At 42.7% G+C, this 22,986-nt stretch overlaps 1 protein-coding gene and 1 pseudogene across 1 annotated transcript in view; one reads left to right on the top strand and one right to left on the bottom strand.

Moving 5' to 3' along the window:
- The window catches only part of Ankh (ANKH inorganic pyrophosphate transport regulator), a gene marked incomplete at its 5' end in the record, with an annotated part of 138,084 nt that overhangs the window by 23,772 nt on the left and 91,326 nt on the right, over nucleotides 1-22,986 (top strand).
- LOC102030216 lies at nucleotides 13,575-22,534 on the bottom strand (annotated as a pseudogene).

Genomic DNA, 22,986 nt, shown 5'->3' with positions numbered 1-22,986 from the left:
TCTAATAGAGTAAAACCAAAATCAGAAAAACCAGAACTTGGTTGGGCTATGAATCCAGAAAAAGAATAATCCGTGTGTGTAAATTTCCCATGTTCAGCATCCTCCTTCTCCCCACAACACTGTAGCAGAAGCAACCTTCTGCATGTGATCGTGCCTTAAGGCAAGATGGGAAGAAGTGGTGACCAGCTGTGCCCTGCGGCAGTAATACAGCATTCGTTCTTTAAAATCTTTATGCCATATTCTGGATTCAGAAAGAGGAAAAAGTTATTATTTAAAAACACAGTGGAAATTCTTTGCCCTTGTGAGGCCCTGCACTTGTTGAGGATAGAAGTCTCTTCAAGAGCAAACCTGATGTGTTGAAAGGTGGTGTGGTGAGATGAAAGCAGATGCCCCCATCACACAGATGACAAAAGATTCCTTTTTCAATCATGCGGAACTTCTCATATATTCCCTTGGTTATTGTCAGATGGCTAAGTGACTTAGACAAGGTCAGACTTGCACAGATGGTAGGTTCAATCACGGAGAGGGAAGATGTTCGTTTTTTGTGGTTTGGCCTGCTTTGGTTAGGTGGCACTTTGTCAGGAAAGCTAGTGTTCCCTCCTCTGATGGGGGCTGCTGTTCTTCTGTTTTTCCATCCTTTCAGAATAAATACTGGGTCCCACAGACATCCGTGACATACATAACGTATCTCATTTATAGTGCAGAACTAGAATATCGAGGATGAGAGGGTAAAAAGTGAGCACCACTAGAGCTTTCTTTGTTTTCCGGTGTCTTGTTTCTTCAAGGAAAAAAAAAAATTAGGGCTTCGTGTGCTGCAGTCTTGATTACAGCATAAAGGTAATGTGAGTTTGGAGACTGATCAAAATCTAGCCAGCCTTGAAAACAAAACCAAATATAAGACCCATTTTTATACTGATGGGGGTGGGGGGGACCCAAGGCCCTCTGCGTGGCTTTTTGCTTGTTGGTTGGTTTGCGTTGTGTTTGTTTGTTTCCTTGGCAGGGTTACTGATAGTACTGTTTTTTAAGAGCACTGAGAAAGACACTGAGCCCAAACTGTGGGAGACGGGGCACAGAGTTTTAATTTATCTATGTTAGCATTCTTTTACTGGTCTTCATTATTCTGCATAGTAAGGACTTTTTAAGATTTTGTCTTTCCTTGCCAGAAGTGAAAAATACCAGTGTGCATCTTTGTGAACTCAGTATGTAAATTCAAGCTGAAGGATCCAACTCAGAATGTGAAAAATGCGAGTGCTGTGGTCGCCAGACCCGCATCGTACCCTGTCACGATTTGCTTTAAGACCTTCGCCCCCTTCCCTCCACATGCCTTAGACCCAGTTGGCTAAAAGTGAAGTGAAGACCTATTAGAATACCTGGATCAAACCTTAGGGACTATCTTAAAGACTTTCAGGAATCATTTACCACCTGGGTTATTGTTCACAGAGTTTGTAGTGCTGTTTACAAACACCCAGGTGCCCATTGCTCAGTGCGAGGTGTTCTTGGCCTTCCAGTGGACGGCGACTTGGTTCCATGGCCAATATACACATGGCTTCAGGGCCAGGAGGGGCTTGGCTGGGCCTGTGCCGGGGCACACCTGCAGCTTGTGTACACTGGCAGAAAAATTCACACCAGTGCTCATTAAGTGACTTATTGAAAAAATAAACTGTTTCTAAATTTTCCTTTATCAAGAAGTGTGCAAAGAGCCAGCTGCCAAATAAAATCACCCCGTCGGAACCGAGGGAAAGCCCCCTGGGGATGGCTTGTTTGTCTTACAGCTGGTCCCCTCCATCTCCTCTTTGTCCCCTGTGTGGGGCCATGGCTCCAGCTGCTGTAGCTCACACCTGCCCCCAGAGGCCTTTCCAGTTCCAAGCTAATACATAGAGGAGTGTGGCTTTTGAGTTGAAGAGACGCATGGCTTTCTAAAGTTGGATAGGACTGCGCTGGAGCGTGATCCTGTCAGAAGACAAAGAAGGTGACTAGTTAAGCACAAAGACAAACAGGAAAAGTAGTTCATGGCCAGCAATATCTTAGCAGCCCCAAATGCCCAGTAACATGGTATCAGAGTTTTTGGATGGAAAGCAGGACCAGAAGCAATTAAGAGAGAGTGTAGGATTCATGCTCCATCTACCCCCAAACACACCAAGATGTCTCGAGGATTAATGGCCCCATTGTAAAAATGGTTTTCAAGTCAATGGTGCTGAACTCAGGAGGCATTTTAACATGGGCCCAGCTGGCCATGGCATGGGCTGTCAGGCTTTTTAAAGGTTTCCTCTTACTATGGGACAGACTCTGCCAAGAGACAAATTGTTCTAATGATTAAGCAGAGGTGGCACATTCATCTCCAGTCTCTACAGAATTTAAAAAATATATGGGAGCACTTTAAAATTTAACAAGCCCTGTGCAAATCTAGAATTTTAAAAATCCTGATAAAGATTCTTGCTATAAAAATGAAAATAAACTACACTAGTATCAGAAGGAAGGCTGAATCTTGCTTGATTCATTAATTTTAGTGAGGTAAAAGGTTTTCTCCCCCCACTTTGGCTATCGCTTTTTAGAATAGTGTTTGTTTTAATGGCAAAAATAGCACAGTTATAGAGCTCAGACATTGGTCCAGCTGCTCTGAGGGCCTTACGTATATTAATTTACCAATCATCTGCACATCCTATGAAGCAGCTACGGTAACTGTTACCATCCTGTCTCCAAGCAAGGAAACCAGGGTACAGAATGGGCAAGTTGACTTGCCTGAGCTCACACAGTGGATCTTTATGTTTTTAAATAAACTCAAGAAATCCCCTAGTAAATCCCCACAGTGTACAGGTTTTTCCTCACAACATAACCACATCCTTTTCTCCCAGCAGTCTGGAGCTTGCGGGAGTGATGATACCATGGCCGTTTGTGGAGGGCTTCTCACTCTAGACTTTGTGTTATGGTTTGTGTCTGTGTGTCCCCCCAAAGCCTTATGCAGTCATGGGGCAGGCTTTTAGAGTTTGATTATGGGTGTGAGAGCTACACCCGCCCTGGGGTGGATAGTTTGCATGTGTAAGGGAGAGGAAAAGGGTGCTTGAGGCCATTCTGCCCTGATGTGTGCTTGTTGCTTTGTTGTGTTCTGCCACCCTGAGCTGTAGCCCTCTGCCATGTGCCAGTCTGCCTTGTAATCTGCCAAGTATGGACTGAAACCTCCGCAAACTGTAAGCGAAATAAACCTTTCCTTCCTTAATTTTGGGCGTCAGGTATTTTGTCCCAGCAATGAGAGAAAGTAACCAAGACACTTTGCCAGACTGAGCATCACATGGGTGCTTTCCCCTGAGATACAGGGTCTTCTACCTCCACTTTACGGATGAGGGCACTAAAGTTAAAGACATTTGCTAACTTGTCTACCAGACCCCAGCGTTCTTATCTCTGCCCAGATAAACTAATAGCAGAGTTCCTGTTGTTTACCACCTTGTTAGTCCTCCTTTCACTGTACTTTGAAATTCCATACGAAATCACTCCATTGTGTCTCTTTTCTTCACATGTGCCTGTGAGTTTTGTGGAAGGCAAGTGTGTTCTGATCGCAGTCCAGGTTGGTGCAGGAATGCATGTCAGCATGACCTCTACAGTCCCCTCGTGGGTTCGGTTTGGCTTCCTGATTCCTTTCTGCTGCCAGCTCTGAGGTAGCTGAAAGAGTCTGAAGAAGAGAGAGAACCTAGGTGGTGCTGGCAAACCACAAGACCCTGACGGTGCCTTTGGATCAGCATTTATGTTACCTGGATAAGGGAGTAATCCATAAGGGGCTGCAATTGTGCATGGCATCGTTTTCTATTTTGCATAGAATAGTAAGCAGAGTTGGGCTTATAGGTCAGTTTGGCACATTCCTGTGGCCCAGCACAGTCCCGCAAGGGAAACATCTTGGCTGCTATGGAAAGTATCTGGCAGATGTCATCACTTGCCATTGAGGTTTGCAAAGACCAAGCGCGTAATGTAATCCTCACCCTTCTTACTTCTGATCAGTCCTGGACCACATACCCAGCAGACCAGGGAGAGAGCAAACAAGAATCTTGTTTTGACCTCCCTTGTCCAAGTGTTATAGAGGTTGGTTTTCCTGATAGGCCAGTCAGCCCTGCAGGGTGGTGGATGAGAGCTTTGGCTAGTCTCTTACCCATCATGAGTAGTTACCACCTTCCCCTGTGAACAAACCCTCCTCAAGACAAGCTTTCCAGAGCAGAAATGTCAGACTGTCAAGAGAGATAGCCCTTTTTCAATGAGCACTTCAAGCCAGTTCTTTTTAATCTTAATTCTCTGGCAAGATTTCGAAACTACGTGGTTTTGCCGAGATTTCAGAATGGAATGAGTATTTACCTGCCTCTGGACTTCTGAATGTCTGATCCATCTTGAGCATTAATATGAGTAGAAAGGAAACCATTGCCCTTGACGTGGTTCTGTGTGTTTCCCAAGTCCGTCTGAGACCCTAGGAATCACAGCACCAGTGGACACACACCCACCTCCCCAGGGCAGGTTGGCAAAGCCCAGGACCCACTCCAGAGCAGGACTGTATGACTGCTCAACAACCTGGAAATATACTAAGCTCAGAAATCATCATTCATTTGGTTATGTCTAGTTATGCTTTAATTGTCAATTGGAAGGTAAGCTGAAATCATTTTTGTGGCCCCCAACTTCTCCTTTGCAAAAATGTTAGATGTTGTGTTTCTCAGTATCTCAATAGTCATGTTCTTTCCAAATTTGTCAATGTTTTCACAGTGGAACAGATACCCGTATCCTCACTGCAAATCTTGTTTCAACCTCCCTTGCTCTAGGTATTATAAAGATTAGTATTTCCAACAGCTCCACATGCTTGGCTGGTAGAGGAGAGTTTGAAACCTAGAAAACTGGGACAGAAATTAAAACTCGGGTTGACCTTTGGTAGAAGCTTACCTGCCCTCCTTCAGTGCTTTTAATCTATTGGAATTTACTGTGAATTTTTGTGCTTTGTTTTCTAGATGACCTGAATAGCTCTATAAATCTGCTTAGTTTCTGAATGCAATCTATTTATTTTTACTTCTTCCTATCTGTAACTATTCTTAGTCCTCTTAACTGGCAATTTAATAACTGACTTTGGTTACTGAATGTTTTTTGGAAAGGAGTCTGCTTCCTTATAATCGAAGAACTTTTTTTTCACTCTATTTTGGCAGTTTATAGCAAATCACAATAATGGAAATACTATCTATTTACACCTGGAAATCTTAATTTCCACCAAGACAATAAAATTTATATCCATAGCAGCAACCTTTTAATAACTTGTAAATATTTTTGTTACATTTTTAGTTTTTGAATTATGTTCTGTTTTGGAAAGATCACTGCTTAAAAACTGATTTCTTAATATGATTTTCAGACTGGAAGATATTTTTGTAAAGAACTTGTATTTGGAAGTTATTCATCTAAAAATTGCTCTTCTTGGAAGGGGGCTACCAGGCAATTTCACTGTGATCTTGAGCAGAGCTGGCACTGTTGGAATTATGAACTATTGCAAAATTCCCCAGAGAACTGGGTAGTTAAGTGGGCAAGGATTTTTTTCCCCAGGAAAAAAAATATTTAAGGGGAATTTCTAGAAGCAAAATATCTTTTTAAATTATTAATCTTTGCTCCTTGAAAGTTATTTCTCTCCCTTGTCTTTGTTAATAATTTAATTTAGTGATAGAAGGGATTCATTTACAGAAATAATGTATGGTTTGGTTTCCTCAACTAGTGAGATTAATATGCTAACTGGGGGCAGATTGTTTTCGAGTCTGTGAATAAAAATTAGGTGCACATGTGCTGCAGGATAATAAGTCTTAGGTGAAAATTAGAAACTGTAAATCAAGTAAGTTTGGGCAGTGTTAGGGCAACTGCAGGAAAGATGACTTCCAGTACTGTAGGATCTCCTGGTCGGGTAGCAGGGTATATGGGGCTCTCCCCAGGCATTTGACCATTGATTCCTTTTGCACCACAGCAATAACAACAATAGTCATCTGCCACATAGTGACTTTGCAGTGGATGAGGACTGCATATGTGATGGTGGTCCCTTATGATTGCATGATCACCTAGTGATGTTGCAGTCCCTTTAGTTTGTGTAAGTATGCTCTGCCGTGTTTGCACGCAATCACCCCCTGATGTATTTCTCAAAACTTAGCCCCATTGCTGAGTGCCGTATGACTGTGTATCTTCACTCTTCCAATTCTCTCCACACTCATAGGAGCCAGGCATTATTTACATAGAGATAAGGAAAATGAAAGGGTTTAAGGACTCAAAGTACAGAGCCAAGGTAGGTTGAGGAACCAGGGCAGAGTGCAAACTGCAGTCAGCCCTAGAGTTCATGCTCTCAACCCCTTTAAGTATAAATGTGCCTGTATCTGACGCCCACCTTTGGGATCACTCACCTGAGTGTTGCATAGTGTCCATCAGGGCAGAGGTGAGGAGAAGGCTTGTCTTCAGTCAGGGAGTCCCCAAAACACCTTTTCACAGCTCACCCCACTTCTGCTGTTAACCAGGACCTCAACAGATAGCAGGCAGTCAGTACCTCATTTTCTTTGGCTTTCCAGGGTTCCCAAATTCAAGAGTCTTTCTCTATGGGCAGCATTAATTCTCAGGACTTTGTTGTATCTCTCCTCATATCTTAGGAGCTGTCCTAAGGCCTATCTGTCTTGGGATCTTGCTCACCAAGAGCTGATAACTTGGCAGTTTGATACATTGTATCAAGTTTCTCCTTTCCACAGATTATCTTTTATTTCAACAGAGGCCTTTCTCAGATCACAGTGCCATGGCCTGAAATGGTAATTTGATTGACAGCAGTTCCCAACATCCCTAGGGAGGTGTAGGAGTTGTATTGTTTGGATGAAGAGGAATGTTTCCCACACCTCACATCGCATCACGTGGGCCTGTTCCAGCATAGGTAGGATCAGGCGTGTTAATTATAAACTGTAAAACACATTGCATTGTTTTCCAGGTTGTCACTGAAATGCGCAATGTGTGCTCATTATTTTTTTTTGAAGTGCTGAGGATTAAACCAGGACTTCACGTACCCTAGACAAGGGCTCTACCCTTGAGCTGTGAGCTTCATCTCCTACCCTGCAATGCCTTAAGATAAGCTACTACCCACTTTATGCGTCTTTGAAAAAAGGACCATGGTAAGCTCTCTGCACAAGTAGAGATCACACAGTATGTGGCTGGTCGGTGTGGATACAGATTGCATTTTTTCATAATGTGGTTCTTTGGGCCCAAGCCATACAATCAAACCTTCAACAATATGGAAAATATACCTATGAAGACATTGCTTGGTCTAGACCAGTGGTGACAAACCTATGGCTCAGGTACCTCAGTGGGCTGTTTGTGTCACTGAAAGCTCTGAAAGGTTTGCCATCACTGGTCTAGACTCGAGATACACTACTGGAAAATATAAATGTATTAAAATAATGCTCGTCCCCTTGTACGATATCCAAATAGAAGTAAAAAAATAAGCTAGAAATAACATTGCCAATGTCCAATCATATGTTTAAGGTCTGAGTCACTCAAGGGAATGTCTTGTATGACCATCATTCAAAAGCACAGACCATCATTCAAAAGCAGTTTTAGTTAACTGGTAACCCTCATTGTCTATTTTAATGAAAAGAATAGGAAAATCAAGGCATTCTTATTTGATACCAGGTAAGCATTCAGCTTGCTTTATCTGATCAAAAATTAGCTATGGCTTTATGAAATATGTGCCACTATCGTTTCTTTGCCATCAGTTACTGGGAGGGTCTAGTGATTTGCCTGAGGTTGTACCAGGTAGCAGAGCCAGGACTTAAACTCAGGTTCATTCATTTTTAAGAACTACATAATGTGTACAACTAGAAACATTTAATAAACACAAGTTCTTCTTTCTGATTCTTGATGGTCAGGTTTGTAGAAATAACCCAATCAAATCACCAAAAGATGCATATGCTATGCAGTTAGGATTCAGCCTCCACTGGAAAATGTCAAAGTTCTACAAATAATACAGGCTCTGAGATATGAAAGGAAAAGGTGTCAAATCCCTACTTTATAAATAAACTGCCAAATGCTCGGGAAGGGTGTATTTGGGCACATTGCCTGTTCTTGTGGAGCAGATCAACAGGAATGCCTGGTGTGCCATCTCCAATTCACTTCTGCCAGCCAGTGCTGCTCGGCCCTCCCATACCCATCGAGTGTGCCTGAGGAGCCAGCCTTCAAAAACCCTCCCCACAAGTGCATGTTAAGTAGAAGGAGATGTTTGACATGTTTTTGCTGTGTATTTTCTGTTTTTTTCTCCTTTCCTCCCTCTCTCCCTCCATCCCTCTCTTCCTTCTTCCTTCCTTCTTTCTTTCCTTCCTTCCTTTTCTAGTTTGTAGTACTAAGGATTAAACTCAGGGCCTCCACGCTAAACCACATCCTCAGCCTTTAAAAACAATTATTTTTTGGGGCTGGGGATTTAGCTCAGCGGCAAAAGCGCCTGCCTGGCAAGCGCAAGGTCGTGAGTTCGGTTCCCGGTACCGGAGAAAAACCAAAAAAAAAAAAAAACAATTATTTTTAAAAGTCAGAGTTTCTCTAAGTCCACAAGTTGCCCAGGCTGGGCTTAACCTTGCAGTCCTCCTGCCCAGCCTCCCTGGGTGCTGGGATGCCCCCCACCATGCTGGGCTTCCCTGTGTTTTCTTCAGGCAAAGGCCTGAGACAAGTATAAGCTACCCTTCCTCTCCTCATGATAAACAGAAGATAGAATTCATCAGTAAGGTCAGTGTTTTCATCAGAGTTCATTTTCTCATCACTGAATAATAATTTCAGCCAGAAAAACATCAGTGTAGCCTTTAAAATGACTATTCTCAATAGTAGCAGACTGACCTTTTTATATAAATAGGGAATTTTCACTGTGTGATTGCTGATCCTGTATTGCAGTGTCTGGGTTTGGGGAGGAAAGTCACTTATCTATGGGATGATTGGAGGGATGAATTAATGTGAGCAAAGCCCATTGTTTTACATTGGATAACACCTCATTAAATGGTAGACTCAGATAGCGATAACAGACTGAATATGGACTAATGGGTAAATACTAAGCATGTATTTTGAAGTACGTATAGTTTGCTACCTGGATGTCTTCCTATGTCGTCTTTTTGAGTCTGCCCTTTTGCAACCTCTTTTATGCCTGGACTCACTGGGTAACCATGTTTTCCTGACACAGTGCTGTGTTAAACCAAAAATATATTGCTTATCTTCACCCCCAGGCTTGGCAGTACCTCATGCTGTTTACACATACCTACTCGGGTCCAAGTAGCGCAAGGTGTCATTCCCCAAATAGGAAGTAAAGAACACATGCCCCCATGCCCAGGGAAGAGGCCAAACTAAACACACCCCTGGGCCGTGGGGGGAAGGAAGTGGCTGGAAGGACGGTCACTTGTGGCTTGGGATATTTAAACAGTGGGAGTGGAAGTAGGGAGTGTGTGTGTGTGTGTGTGTGTGCATGTGTGTGCATATTTAGATACACAATTTGGCCATCAACAAATCCAACTAAGGCAACAAGATGTTTAGAACTCAAAGTTGTAGGGCTTTCTCTAAACTGCCCCCCGACCAACCATTTCCACAAGCTCTGTCCAGAAAGAAATCCAGTTGACCCCACTGGTAAAGCCCTGATTCCATTCACCACTTTAGGCCCATTGTCCAGCCACTTGGCATTGAGAAACTACCGATTGTGCTGACTTTAGCATCAAAAGTCCAACATCCTGGGGAACCCTCAGTTCTGGGCACACTAGCTCCACTGGTCTCTCCAGAGGTGCCCATATAGAATCCTTTCCTCAGTATGTGTCAGTAGAGCATTTATTCCTTTTTTTCTTCAAAGGACTGTACTAGTCCTCTTTTTCATTACTGAGACAAGAAACCCAACATCCACCACTTGAAAGAGGAGAGGTTTAATTTGACTCACAATTGAGGGGATTCAGTACATGGTCAGATGGCTCCAGTTCAGAAACATCATGATGGACTGGCATGGCAGAGGAAAGCTGCCTACCTCATGACAGGAAGCAGAGAAAGAATGGAGGAGCTAAGGAGGGAGATACAGCTCCCAGCAGCACACCCTCAGTGACACACCTCTCCAACCAGGTCATACCTCCTAACAGCATATTCAGCTATGAATTCATTGATGGATTGTCTACTATAAGTACAGCATCCCCACGATCCCATCACCTTCCAAAAGGCCAATCTCTGAATACATGAGAGTTGTAGTATATGTGCTGCTGAAGCGAGCACAGTATGTGAGACTTTTAGATGTAAGCCATAAATAACAAGGACACACTTAGGGCTGAAGTGACTGTCTTCTGATAAAGAGAATATAACTCAAAAGGAAAGAGTGGCCAGTTATCCCAAACACTGAACTGTCCTTAATGTGATAAGTGCAAAAGCATTGAAAGACGTTTTTTAAATTATATAAGGCAACCTCTCGTATTTTTTTTACATTAAGATATAATATTTAACAGTACTATTAATGGTACACTTCAAAATACTGTTCTTTGCAGTTTTCACAAAGTTTTGTACTCTGTAGTTCGAGAGAACCCTTTCCGTGAAGTACAGACCCAGGAAACTGCTGGCTCAGGATGCAGCATCCCAGGTGCAGCTCTGCCCTGCTGGAAGATGAGGCAGGTGCAAACAAAACCCATGGTTTCTTTCAGTGGGTGTTTAATAATCACATGCTAGTCATCTGCAGAGAACGGGGTTCAAGAAAAAACAGTATATGAAGTTGCTTCAGTTCCAAAGGGATGTTCTCACCTGAATTTCAGCAGTTCCTCCAGAGTTGCTCACAATGGTATGTGCATGTCCCTGCTGAAGCATTCCTGGTTGGACTACAGATAGGAGCGGAACTATGGTGTCCAATCAGGAAATCTTGGGGAGGTAACAGGACACCTTGAGGAAGGATGAAAGCTACATGGAACCAGAAGCTAATAGACAGCTTAGTCTCTCTGAAGAAATTTAGTTCCTACTTGAAGAAATGTTAAGTTTCTGTGTGCAATCATGTGTCATTTGATGACAAGCATATAGTCTGAGAAATGTATCATTAGCCAGTTTCCTCAGTATTGTGAACATAGTGTGTACTGATACAAACTTAGATGGTGTAGCCTATTACACACCTAGGCTACATGGCATAGCCCAGTGTGGTGAACCTATAGCATGCATGCCACCACAGGCTGTTTGTATCATTAAAAGCGTTAAAAGGTTTGCCATCCCTGCTTTAGCCTGTTGATCCATCATTGTATGTGTGGTCCATCACTAATCAAAACATACTATGATACTTACAGCAATGTTTGGTGTATTAACTGTTATTGTTACTCAGATATGTTTGAGTCATGCCTAAGAGAAGGAAGGAAGGAAAAGCCATGGATTTGAGGATGCTGACTGCTACAGCACAAGTTCTTGGGTCTAGACCTCCCCCTGCCTCTCTCACATTTCCACCTCCCACATTCTATTGGTTTCACTACTTCATTACTTTAACCACATCCCATTAGCCAGAGCCAGTCACGTGGCCTCACCTCACTGCACAGGAAGCTGTAGTTTAGCTCTGTGGCTCAGCAAACAGGAATGCGGATAGTGGATATATAGATAAACCAATAGCCAGTTGAGATTTTGACTTCAGTTAATGGTTTCTCCATGAAGCACAGGCAATTTTTCAGTTTAATTTTAAGAATTTTTGTGAAAATCTCCCTTATTTGGCATGCAACATGCAGACTTCAGTGTTCATGCAGGAATTCAGCTACAATATCATTTCTGAATGAAATAGTGAAAGCTAACATCTGTGGAGAATTTACTGTGTATCAAAATACTAAGTACTTTACATGCTTGATGTTATTTGATAAGGTGCAATGAATTTATTTCATGCCTACCATAGCCCTTGTGAGGTAAGAACCAGAACTATCCACATTTGATGGATGAAGAATCTGAATTACAGAGAAGTCACTGGCTCGAATAAACAAATAAGAGTTGATGAAGAATCACAAACAGAATTAACAAAACTGCTAACAGATCAGTCTTATTCATTGTCCCTTGTAATTCATAACCTGACAAAATTTGGTAGAGAACTTAGTTGTCTATTCTCTTTTCTGTTTAGAGACCAAATCCAGATATACTGCAGAAGAGGCTTCACCTAGTACAAGGTGTTCATTTGACCTCGTATAGCACCCACTAATTTGTCAGGAGCTGGGTGGTTTGTCAAGAAAACCTGATACACGTGGGCATGGAAAAACACACATTGGTGTGTACTTTATCATTTGGTTTAGTTTATTTGCTCATCAGGGTAACCATGCATATATTACATTAATCTGGAAAAGTGACTTTAGTACCTTAACCTCTACTCTCTAGTTATTCCTTGAATAATCAGTTAGGTCCCTTGCTTGGGTCTGTAGTTAGTATTTTAATCATAAACATGAAATAATCTGCTGTCACTGGTATTTGAGCTTTAATTTTAGAATACAGCATAATAGAGAAAAAGATATAGCACTGTTCTGTAGATGGTCAGTGTTGAGACTGATCTTTGAAGTAGCCACTTGTTTTCTGAAAGGATTCGGCGTGATCAGTTAAGATGAGTCAGCTCATTACTGACTTTATCACTTCCATAGATTGAGGTCCCTGTGTGGAACTAAGAACTGTTTGTAAAAGCACTGAGGAGTGGAGAGATAAGCAGATGTCAGATGGAAGCAGCCCCAGATGTGTAACAGTACAAAGAGCTCTGATAGGGCACAGAACAGCTGAGTCATGAGAATTTCTGTGAAGCAGCGTATCTACTCCAACATTTCTGTCCAAGTCACAAGACAGTTGGAGGATTGCCCAGTTGCTTGTGACCTCATCTGCCTTTTGAGCATCTCAGTGATGGCAGGCAAGTGTGGAAAACACCTGTTCCTCAATATTTGCTCTGCGGCCTTGTGTGTTTTTTGCTTTCCATGCTGCTTTGTCTGTGGTATTATAAAAACGTGAGAAGGTAGGCAGACCTCATATCTGTGCATTACAAACAGCTGATAATCCCATGTCCTGATCACTTCTCGGTCTCAAATTTTTTTCCCTTGTGCACTGATATTCTTTATTGCATTTTTCTTCAGCGTCATTTTCAGAGTTGAGCAGAGGATGTTGCTCACCTTTCTAGGTGTGGGACTGGAGCGTCATCTCTGACAAGCCAAGCTCAAGTCAAGGCCCAGGCAGAAAACACAAGTGTCTAGGGCCAACCTCTTGGACTCCAGCAGTGATAATGTAGTAGAAACTTTGGTTTATTTATTTTGTTTTTTGTTTTCCAGGTCTGAAAATGTCTTTTTTTTTTTAGCAAGTGGATTCCAAGAAGGTTAAAAAGCAATACTGGAGGGCAAAGGTGCAAAAGTAGATGTAGTCAGTCATTCCCAGCATTCAAGTAAGAATATGGCAATATAAATACTTCTAAAACATGACTTAGGTGTTGCAAACAAAACATAAAGGTCATTCCTAACTCATTTGAGCTTTATAGCACTTCCTAGGCAGTGAGGAAAGAGTTAACATTTGAAAGTCCTGAAAGCTTTTTCCTTGATTGATTACATTAGCTGGTTTCCCTTGATCAAAATCAAATTCTTTTAAAAATGGATAGAAACATTACACAGGTCTACTGTTAAAACAGCGTGTTGCAAGTTCATTGCAGTATAATGTATTGCAACAAAGCTTAGAATATAAAGATGCTGAGGTGGCTTTGGACTGAGCTTGATAGTCAGCCCTCTGCTGACAGCTTTACAAGTCTGATGCAGCAGTGTGGTATGTTCACAGCGCACTGTGTATGATCCTTTAATGTCACAGTGGTGGATGCTGATCTACAGTGTCTAAGTCACACAGATTCTTCAGCTCCATGTAGTATTTACTTTTCCCCAGGCAATCTAGCCATCTGCGACAGAAGGCGAGGGTGCCAACGTTTTCATTGGTGATATTTAAGAAGTGTTTTGTTCTTGGAAGCCTTATTGGCACACGTCCAACATCAAAATTTTTTATGTAATGCGAACATTCCCTGTCATCATGAACAGCACCTTTTCCTGTACCATCCAAGGTTTCAATGACACACACTTCTCCTCCCCCCATTCTCATGGCCCCCTGCCCTTCACAATTTGCATGGTCTTCCCCACATGTATTCTGTGTGGCCCAATTGAGTGTCCATTCAGATTACGAATTGGCTTCATCTGATTGCCATGTCATTTCTACTTCATAGGGTTCCACAACTCCCTGGATGGCATCACCAGAGTCACACAGTGGAACATCACTGCCAACACTTTATTCCAGTACTAGTGGCATCTTCTCCAGCCTTTAATAACATCATATTTGGGGTTAACTATGACAGTAAAAACACAGTCAATAAGCCTACCCCTCATATCTGTTCTAAAGTCAGTCTTACAGATGTCATTGCACTGTGACATTGTTGGGTCACCTGTTCAGGAGTATAGAGGGCATCACAACTCTTGAGGGAACACCCAGTGAGAAAGGCCAGGCCTGCGTTTAAACCATTCTCTTCTGTAAGCTTGCGAGATCAGTCTTCCAGCTTCCTACAGATTCCTGTCATCATCATCATTGTCGTCCCAGGCTTGATCGAGCTCAACATATTTTCTAACGTCACTGTGCTTTCTCAGCTCCACAAGAGTCATTTCAAATGTCTTCGCTAGCCTGATCCAATGCATTCTTTTCTTTATGTGTAGTTCTCCAAGCAGCTGTTTGCAGGTCTTGTGTGGGTGGGGACCTACATTCCTGTCCTTTGGGGAGCACCCTTAGGATATGGGCCACATCTCAGAACCCCAGGAGGGTCTGTTCCAACTTTTGGTCCTCTCTTTTTCTTCTTTTTCTCTATCTCCATCACCATCACCATCAGCATCTCTATCAGCATCTCCATCAGCATCTCCATCATCATCATCATCTCTTTCTTTCTCTTCCAGTGCTTATATTTCCAACTGTTTTGCTACCTCCTCCACAGAGGCTCCTGATTCTTTATCAGGTTCCTGCTGCCCTGCAACAGCTCCTTTCCTCTCCTTCTCCTGTCTCTTTCTCTTGGCTGCTTCCTCAGACGTAGAGGCAGCCCTGCTTCCCTGTCCTCTGGGTTCAGGTTGCCATCCAGGTCCCTCCCTCAGACTGCTACCTGTAGTAGAGACTTTGAACTTGGGACCTCATTCTTAGAAGCCAGGGACCCCTTTATAATAGCCACTCATATATATCAGCTGTTAAATATTCTCACAACTCCAGGGCTTGTCATTGTGTTCATTAACTTACATTGTTTAGAAATGATGGCTTTTCTTTATTATAACATGGGTGTTCTTATTCCATGACCTGATATTAAGGATCTTGTTTGATTCACTGGCACAATGAGCTTTTGTATTTTAGATATCATACCTGTGGACATACAGCTTAATATTAACATTAAAGAAAACACTACCTTTTAATATCGCTACTCTTGGGGAAAATCACCCAGCTATTATGGCCATTTGGGCTTCTAGTCCAGTTTCGGTTTTATTTTGCAAACAAGAACAAGTTGGTGCAGCGAATCACTTCAAGGCAAGATCCGCTGGAGTGTATTCCTTTTTCCCAGTAACAGTGCTAAGAAAAATCCACTCTCACACATTTAGTTTTTTACTATTCATATTTCATCAGAAGATACTTTTTTCCTCTTTCAAGGAAGGATGATCCTGATGGAAATAGGTGTTTTCCGCCTCTGGGTTTGTGGAGATGCAGTGTAAAGGAGATGGCTTTGTCCTGCAGTCCGGCTGACTGGGAGTTCTGCAAACTCGGGTGGTGTAAGATACACTTGCACACCACCTACTCGTTCGTGGGGTCTCTGCTGCCTGTTTATCCGGGTGGCAGCAGCACAGGAAGAAAGGAATATTTAAATGTGGAAAGGACTGCTTCTGTGTCAGAGGCTGTGAACTTAAAAGCCATTTGTGAATTTTGATCTCCAGTTTACTTGAGAACATCCACTTTTTTCTGTCTGTCTCTCAGTTACAGAATTATTTGTAGGCGGATCACCCACTCTGCCTCCATGCTTCTTGCCATATAATATGAATTATTCATTTCCACAACAAATTGTTCATTTTATGAAGAGGTTACCTCCTATTTAAAAATTAGTTATTATTGTTGTGCTTGGTAGTAAATATGCTGACATTTAAGTGAATTTCAGTTCAAAGTACCTAGAACCAATAAGATAAGTGAACAAAAGTCATTTTCTTGCACGGTAGTATAAAATAATACAGATTCAGCTGTCAGACTATTCAGGCAACTATTGCAGTGATCTCTCAAAGTTCATACTTTGCCCTTTGAAGCAAATATAGTCAATGTCAGAAGTGTAGCTGGGTGTTAGGTTTTATTTAGCGTTGCAAAATTACATAGTAGTGTAATTAACATCACCAAGATAACCTCAAATTAATGATAGTATCCCTTGTATTTAGTGGCAGGTACATAAGTGCAAGCAAAGGGCAAATGTGGTTTTCCTGTATTTCTTAGAGTTGAGACTTACGGTCATGAAATTTCAGTTATTTGTTGGCAGTTTTTACTGTTGAAGTACGTATTGCTTCTGGATACAGGCTGTATATCGTGAAAAATAAAGGCCACTATCTTTTATATATGGTGGAAAAGATTATGTAACAGAGTTGAATCCACAGCTGAGCAGATGGGCCCTTTGTAGGGTCATTCTGTGATTCTGCTGGTGTGCTATTTCTGAAGTGTGAAGTATTCGTTCTGTTCAGATGGCTGGGAAAAACCGCCTCCCCCACGGAAGTGTCTCATGCAGCACTGCCCAGCAGAAATGGAATGTGAGCCACATATGAAATTAAAATAAACAGGTGAAATTAATTTTAGCAGGATATTTTATTTAACCCAGTGTATTCAAAATACTACCGTTTCAACGTGAAATCAGAATAAGAGTATTGATACATTCATTCTTCCTTTTATAACCAAGTCTTTGAAGCCCAGGGCATATTTATATGTCCAGCACATCTCAGTTGAGACTCACCGCTTTCCAGATACCGAGCAGCCGCACATGGTCAGTGACTGCTGCATCGGACAGCACAGGCCTGGTGGCCTCATAAAGGGAAAGTCTTAATGGTTTGGCTGCAGCTTTAGACAGGAAGAAAAAGAGTGTTGGACGTGCCTATTCATTTGCAGACAAGTAAATGCCAGTTCTTGAAAAGGAAAATGTTAACAGGCAATTCTAGAAAATATATTTCTGGTGTTTATTGCACAGACGGAGAGTTGACTTTATTTCCATGGGAAAAGAAAAAAAAAGGAGCTGCAGATTTCATGTTGCATTTCCTCAAGGAAATTAAAAGTCCACATCAGAGACCCTTAATGTAAAGGATTCCTTTTTCCACTCATTTATCTGGGTCCACTCTTGCCATGGCCACATAGATGGGATACAGTTAGAAATTAAAGACTCTAGTTACAGTCATACAGCTTTCTTTAACTGTCAGATTACTTTTTGGCTAATGCATGTTTTTAATGTATCAGACCTTTCCCTCTGAAAATGCGGAAGTTTTGCTGAAACGTGTGGAAGGTTTGTGTTTTATTTTAGTAATGGTCAGTGGAACAATGGCACATTAATGCCACTTTGAATGTTTCAAAGCCCTCACAAGTATATGTCATAATTACCCAAAACAGTTAGTGCTAACTCATACCAGAACTAGTCACAGAGTCTTTACCTGTTCAGATTTTCCTCCCTAGCACTTTCCTGGAATACAGGCTATTTTCTGCCACTTTACATTCAGAGTAAAAGAGCTGTGAGTATAATTCCAAGTGAGGCGGTCACAAGCTGCTGTCTTCCTGCCCTATAAAAAAGATTGTTGTCTACCAGATGGTGCTGGCTTTGAAGAAGATATGACTTTTGAGTTTATTCCTGTTGATTGGAGATGGAGGTTTTGCTAGATTATTACCCTGCAGGGATTAGAGGTGTGTGCTTGGAGTTAACTCGAAACATATCTACAAAACCACACATCTATCATGCACATGATGTCAGGCTCTCATAAGGCCTTGTTTTCTAAGCTCAGTGGCTTACACTCACTTTGTGGTAGTCATCTATCATGATTCTCCCCTTGACCAAACTTCAAGGCTCTTGCCTTCTCCACCTTGGCCTTCAGAAGGAATCCTGCTAAGACTCAGGTTCATGCCAATCCTTTTACCTTTGGTAGATTACCACTCTAGCTATCTGATCAAATTCCCCACCTCTTGTGGGAGACCTTTGGATTGCCTTCAGCAAGAACTCCTTACCACTGATTTCCCCTCCCAGTGGTTTTCCATCCTCTGATCCTTCACTTTTTGGGTTGACTGTAAATCTCCACTTTCTGTTTTATTCAGGGTTAAGTTGATAGTGTGGGCCTTTATTGCAATAGTCCCTAATAAACTCTCCCTTATCATTTTAACAGGTGTCAAAAGAACTTTATCTTTTGCTAACAAAATGATCCATAGGTTGCACAGAAAGTTCATCTGTTGAAACTTCAGGACAGTTTTATTATAGAACAGATACTACACTTGATCTTACTTAGCCTAAAGGCCAAGAATCAACAGGGACAATTTTATTGTAGAAAGACTCATAGTAAGTTCTCATTTCATCCTATTCAAGAGAATAAAAACACTACCCCAACTGGCTGATATAAAGTCTGCAGTTAAGCCAGGCATGGTACTACACGCCTATAGTCCCAGCACTCAGAGGTATGAGGCAGGAGGATCACCATGAGTTTGAGGCCAGCCTGGGCTACATAGTTCAAGGCCAGCCTGGACTACATAACGAGACCCTGTCTCCAAAAATAAATAAATATAATTAATTAATTAATATAAAAATAAATTCTGTAGTTAGAATTGAAGATCATACTTAGAAAATTATTGTTTATCAATACCATATTTTATAGGCATTTTATTATACTTACAATGAAAGTAGAAAATCTGGTCTAAAACATTATTAATTACTTATTTATAAAGTGCTGAGTGTCCCTAGTCTCAATCTGGTGGGATATTCATATTGTGATTTAGTATGGTCCGTGGAAAAATGGCACATTTCTATGGGAATAAGATGTTCTTAACTCACACCGTGGTGTTTGGCCCGAAATATGTGGGCACGTATTACCCACTGATACTGTATACTGAGTTGCAAAGGTTGTTAGAGATTAGGCTTAATGCATTTTAATCCACTTGTAGGAAATCAGTGGGAGTTTTCAAGGCAAGCAGCTCTCTATGGCAGAAATAAACCTCCCGAAGTGAAGGTGATTTAGAATTACACTGTAAGCTCATTGAAGCAACAATTTGACTGCCACGGAGGCCTCTGGTGTACATGGTGGGAGAGCTTATTTCATGGGAAATTCCAGGCCCTTGCTGGAGATTTTCCTGACCACATGATAGCAATGTAGTCCCAGACAGACATCAATGCGTAGACTTGTGTGCCCCCCAGGCCCCTGCCCCAGCGTCTTTCCTCGATGCTCAGTTATCTTAGAGGTTAGGCAGAAGAAAGTGGTGGGAAGAGCAGGATAACACATCGGTGCAGTATTTCCTTTTTCTGAAGATGGTTATGGAAAGTCCCAGAGAGCTGCTTTCCAAGACTGCCTCTCCTCTTTCTGGCCACTGGATGCTGTCTGCCCCTGTCAGGTGAGGAATTAACTCACACTGGCACACTTTTTATGTTTAACCCTCAATAAATTCCTGTGCAGTTACTTTTAGAATAGAGTATTTCATAATTTAAAGAAATCAGGTCTTACTGAAAGCGGAACTGAAATTTAAGTTGTAGGTTAAGGCCTTTGCCTAACGTATCATCCATGAAGGGTCCATTCTGAGCCTATTTCAGAATGTCGCGGATCAGAATGGTAGCTTCAGTGAGGCTTTGTATTTCTTTCTGAAAGACTCAAAGGCAGAATTGCTGCATTTCCAGTAGGAAGGCAGCAGTTGGAGACTAGGGTCATATGGAAGCCACCTTGCCCCATGCATTTGCATGAATGTGATTCTTTTTTCTCTGCTTCTGCCTCAGTTTTTTAAAAATGGAGCAGTGCCAGGAGGGAAAAACGAGGGGATGGGTACCAACTTTCCGCCTGCTGGCTCTGCTGGAGAATAATAAAGATTTAAATGTGGAGGTGGTCAAACTCTGGACTTCCATGGAAAGAGAAAAAAGGAATGATTTCATCAGAACGTCAAATGAATTACAAGTATGTATTAGAGCAGATTCATGAGATAGGTAACAAAATGCTTTTCGCTGTTGTTCTCTTTCTTTCTTTATTTTTTGGGTCTTTTTGAGACAAGATCTTGCTATGCAGTTCAGGCTGGCCTTGAGCTCACTTTGTAGCCCAGGCTGGTCTTGAACTCACAGTGATCCTCCTGCCTCAGCCTCCAGAGTGCTGGGATTGGAAGTGTGGGCCACCGCACCCACCCTGTTGTTTTCTTTAAATGCCATTCTTTTGTATCAACTTTTACATCCTAAATCTCTTGTAACAGACTCGTCTTTTATGGTGAAAGCTCTGCCCAGGTGAATCTTGTCTCTGCTGAGTGCTGATGTTATCGGTCATGTAGCCAGTGTCTGAGACCTTGCAGTCACTGGAAAATGGTTCTGCAGACGGAGTACCTGGAGGGGAAGGCAACCTTTTGGTTCTTCATACTTGGGAACCTCGACATAGAAAGCGATGGCAGGTGTCGCAGGTTGTAAATCCAGGTCTGTCTTCTTGACTGGTTCTGTGTAGGGTAAATACAGCGGAAGGATGAGGAGGAAGGAGAATGCTGGCCAGACCACCTCTGAGGGTCCCAGGATGCATAACTGGGAGAAGGTGAATTTATAGTCTTGCAATAGCTCAGGAATACCTGTACTGTATCTTCTTAAATTCTTTTCTGGTCTTGGTTTATCCTTTCCTGATCTTGGTTTATTCTTTCATTCCTTTTCTGCTGTTCTTCTTTCAATCCTTCCATTCCACTCCTTTTCAGTCCTGCTTCAGTTTCTATCATCTTTGTGTCACCTTAGAAACGCAGCTCGGTGAAGGAGCACTGTGGCTGGTCAGATAGCCTCTGTCACCTCCGACCCTCCCAGCATGGGACGAAAGCCGTGCTGCAAAGCCGCACTGCATCAGCAGTCTTAGAGTCGTCATTTCTGCCCTGCAGTGTCGGATCCTAGGCTCTTGCGCAACACATCCTTTCCATCTGCCCGTTTGGCAAAAACAGCAGAAAAAGAGGAGCTCCTGTCTAGAGGAATTGAAGCATTTTATCCAGTGAAACATTTGAATTTGGAAAACACCATGCCACAGAATGGTCAAAGCAGATTTTATATCTTCATTTAAGAACCGTTTCCCACAGACATTTATGACATACATGCATCAGAGAGCCACAGAATCAGGAAAAAGCTTGAGCTCCAGCCTGTGGCCCTCTCTTGTCACGTGCCCGGGAATTTTTCCTCTTCTCCATAGGACAGTTTGTTTGCATTACCTTGTATGTTGACGGAAGCTTGTGGCAAGGCCTGCGCTGTCAACCGCTCCTCCTCTTGGGCGGGAAAAGTTGAAGAATCCTTTCTTGGGGCCAGACCAGTGTTCTAGAGTCTGCTGAGGAACAGCCGGAGGACTTGACCCGAATATCCCGAGAAAGGTGGCTGAAACATTTGGACGTCTTGAAAATATTGACCCCTGGATGAAGACCTTCTGTGATAGAGTAGAACCAGAGATACAAGTCATCTTCAGGGCTTTTACCTCCGTTGCCTTCCTCACACACTTGCCCTGCTCCCTTCTCCTGCCTCAAGTCACTGCTGCCGCATCAGCCTCGAGGGTGAGAGCTTTGTGAGAAAACGGTCACCAGCGCAGCTGTCTGAAACCGAAAGTAGCTCCACTCCCATCTCATCAAGTCCAAGCCAATTCTTCCGTCTTGTATCTCAGGAAACTGAGGCCCAGGGCCAGTGGTTACTTGCCAAAGGTAACACACTCAGGTGTGGCTAACCCACAAGTAGAAATGCCCCCCTGAGACAAAGCCCCCTTCCTCCATCCACCCTAAGTCAACAAAATAAAATGTTTTTCAGCTTGGAAAACAAAGAAATGCTGCATACTGTGCTTTTCAGGTTAGAACAACAACAAGGGGTGTTGTGTAGGTCAAGAACTTCTTCCAGTTTATCTTCAGAACTTTTCAAACTCAATCCCAAGATCCTTCAGCCAGAAACCAGATTGGGCAGACTCGTGAATGCTGATGTGGAGACTGTAGGGCCCGGGGCTCCGAGTTGGCCTTCTCCGCCGTAAACCTGTCCGCTGCAGGTGCGTGACTGGTCCATCGGCCAGAGCTCTTGGCTTCACCCAAAGAGTGACCAGTCTTAGCCAGGCAAGATTCAAAATCCTGTTTGATTTGAGTTTAGTAGTGCAGTCTGCCCTGCATATCCACAGGTTTCCCAAACTGTACGCTGTACCGACTGTTTACATAGCACTTAGATGTTTTAGGGATCATCAGTAACGCAGAAGTGACTTGAAACACCGTGCCACTTTCTGCAAGGGGCTGAGCGCCTGCAGGTTTTGTTACCGGGATGACTGTCTTTGGCTCCTGCATTTGCCAGCACCTCTGTGCTCTCGGCACTCGTGGTCATTGTACGTCTGCTTTGTGGCCTCCGTGTCTGTGTATACAAGTGGCTTTCCCTTGTCTGCTTGTGTGGAAGAGGCTTGGCTGTGGTTACTATGTGGTAGAGAATACTCTGTGACAGGGGCTGCAGAGTGTTTTCTTCTCTGTAACTGACTCAGGCACAGGCATCAAGGACTGGCACATTGCTAGGGAAAGGTGGTAACCAGGGGCGCCCTGAAAATCATCGCAGACTCCAGAGCTTCATGCTTGCATAGTGATCCATGGGGAGAAGGTGAGTTGAAGCAGCTCGCACTGCAAACGACAGGAATGGCTGTCAGAATTCAATGCATGTTGTTTCTAGTTTGTTAATGTATTTTTTTTTTCTCTTTAAAATAAAAAAAGAGAATGGCTGTCAGTGTGAGCACCTGCAAGCACTGGCTGTGTGTTTTCTGGACACACAGGTGTACGTACACACCTGCA

This window comes from Chinchilla lanigera, unplaced genomic scaffold (assembly GCF_000276665.1).
Source record: "Chinchilla lanigera isolate Chin_1 unplaced genomic scaffold, ChiLan1.0 scaffold00025, whole genome shotgun sequence".
NCBI lineage: Eukaryota > Metazoa > Chordata > Mammalia > Rodentia > Chinchillidae > Chinchilla > Chinchilla lanigera.
Note: the sequence above shows the minus strand (reverse complement) of the source record. Positions and strands in the feature narration are given on the sequence as shown.